Raw genomic sequence first — 2,915 nt, 5'->3', positions numbered from 1 at the left:
GGGTCAAGGGTCCAGTTGTGGCTTACTAAACGAGTCTCACGTCAGGGCTACACGGACACCTCTGACCAATCAAAGGTCGTGAAAATATGTGCCAATGGCGACCAGACGAGAAAAGCGCCCTCAAATTGTCAATGTTCCGCGGATTCTCATCTATGTAACAGCCACCTCAACTTGGACTTTTTGCCTCAGGGAGACGCACTATGACAAAGACTTTGCAGGACTGCACAAGCACAAAAGCTCACAACCCAATGTGTTTTTCATCCATCACCTCTCCATTTACCAGAAAGTATCATAAAATTCAACAGAAGATTGGTGTAAGGGATATTTGTAGAAGGGTGCAGTAAACGTAGGAAAGTGGACTATAACTGAAGTGAAGCGCCTGACTGAGAAAGATTACTTTACTCGCTCTTCGGGCTTGAGTTGAGATAAATTAATGTCGAGACTGGTCAGAAGGCACTCATTTGTTGACAGGGACGTGTTGTTTATTGTGCTTTCATGTAGAAAAAGAATGACAAAGACATGAAATATAAGGCATTTTATGTGACATAATCTCAACAAATGTTACATTCCATGCTTGGGTGTCTACGATTCAATATACTCAGCCATTATTGAGCTCATCGATTCTATAATGGAAGTTTAACTGTCAATGAGGTTTATATTTTCGGGGTTCAGACGAATTTTTCTGAGAAAAATAAATGTAAAACGTGAATTTTTGAAAGGTCATATATCACAAATTGTGTCAGTAGTGTTTTCTTCTGTTGTTTTATTATGGTGAAACATATTGATTTTATTTTAAGCAGATTTCATACAAATATTGCTGCAAAGAACGAGATGTATATTCTGAGGAGAGTATACGGAGTTTTACATGTTTGATACGTCAAAATACGTGCCTCAGTCACAAGCCTCACACACCGTCAATGTAATCAGATTACGGGAAAAAATGGACAAAACTTGGAGCAGCTATTTCATGAAAACCAACGACAACTGAGAATTACCGAATCGATTAAATATGTAAAATTTATCCATGGATGAGCTTGGTTTTCTAATTTGATCTGATGTCTAAAAAGCAAACCTGACCTAACAAACTTAACAAAATGCAATCAAAATCGGACAATATTTGGAGAAGTTATTGCACGGTAACCAATGCCTGACAGACGGACGCAGAGAATGACGAAACTTCAATTTGACAGATCAAAAATATATGCACCAATTACAAGCAACTCACATGCTCAATGCAACCTCCGAGTTCCATAAGTTTCCTCTCATTAGTTTCCAAGACATGATCAAATTACAGTATACCCGATCCAAGGACATAAATATCGAAGGATATCCATTTGACAGATCAAAAATATACATCAACTACAAGCGTCTTACATGTAAGATATGCCGTATGGGACGAGGAGAAAGGTGTAAAGCTCGGCATGCACGGGTGCTTAAAACCTAGCTCTTTTCGAACAGCTCCGTCACGTCCGCAGCACTCGTGTATGCTAATGACCCGACCAATACCTATTATGCATATAGGAGCTGAACAGAAACGTTTCTGGTCAGCTTTTACCGTGTACAGGCAGGGTAGATCCTTATTTACATACATGTACATGAACCACCTTCTAGGTGCAAATTCTCTCTTGAGTCTATAAGCTGAAAAGGAAAGTTTAACTAAAATATTGTGCGGGGAAATAGTTTCATTTATTTTTTTTGAATATTTTTCGACCTAGTATTTAAAAATGCATTTAAAAGTTTGGACTCTAATATGGCCCTTTCTGACCATATTGGGACCAGTGATGCCACTTAAGCTTTTTGCCACTTGACGCTGACAGATTGCCATATTTCATCATTCAAAATGGTTGAATTTAGCGCTATGAATGCATTCAACAAATGGACTTTGAAACGAACTATTTCAAGCCAAAAATATTGCTGTGACGTCACTGATACCCTCGGGTCCCAACAGACCACCATAGAATCTTATGTTTTAAATGCATTGTTGTCCAAAAATAAATCAAACAATTTTCCTGGGCAATGTTTAATGGTCTTTCAGCTGACAAATACTTGATTTTAGTGTTTTCCTCGCCTTTAAGCTTTGCCTTCTATAAGCGAACTGTCCATTATGTCTAGGAGCAGAAAATATAAAGCTTAACAAGTCATACAGACAGGTACATTATCTGAACTTATTTGATTGCTGTTTAATGCCATGATCAATTTTTCATTCACATGATGGAGGTCAGTTTCATGGGTGAACCAATCTCCAAAGCTTGAGGTAAACCACTAACCTTTGGCAAGTTACTGGCAAACTTTCAGACATTATCTTCTTATCCCAATACCTTACCTTATTTTGCTTAGACGAGCGGGAAAAAAACAATATAAAAGTAAAGAAAAATGCATCTGTGGGACATCACTGATTCACGAGAGAAAACCTACCATCCACTGAATGAATATACTTTTCAATTCAATTCAACTTTTGAATGCAAAGACTACTGTTTGTAGTTATCATTACGTTAACAGAGAAGTTGGCATTTTTAAGCATTCAAGCTGGATAACCTTCAATACCTACTAAATGTTGTGAGTGTAGCAGCATTCATTTCCGACACACTGGTGCTTTCAACGGCACCTCCCTAAAATGAATGACCAAAATATGACAACAGGTGTATGGTCACACTTAGTGTCTACATGCAGTAAAGATTAATGAGCATTTGCCATACTGTCCAGGGCTTATACAAAAAAATTGCTGGTAATGCAATAAATACCAGGCTGATTCGACAGCGATTTTTTTCTTCAGCCTGATATTATTTTGATTTTTTTTTTGATTGGTGTTTTACGCCGTACTCAAGAACATTTCACTTATACGATGGCGGCCAGCATTATGGTGGGTGGAAACCGGGCAGAGCCCGGCGGAAACCCACGACCATCCGCAGGTTGCT

Source organism: Liolophura sinensis, chromosome 6, assembly GCF_032854445.1.
Source record: "Liolophura sinensis isolate JHLJ2023 chromosome 6, CUHK_Ljap_v2, whole genome shotgun sequence".
Taxonomy (NCBI): domain Eukaryota; kingdom Metazoa; phylum Mollusca; class Polyplacophora; order Chitonida; family Chitonidae; genus Liolophura; species Liolophura sinensis.
The sequence above is the reverse complement of the archived record's forward strand: the minus strand, read 5'-3'. Positions refer to the sequence as shown.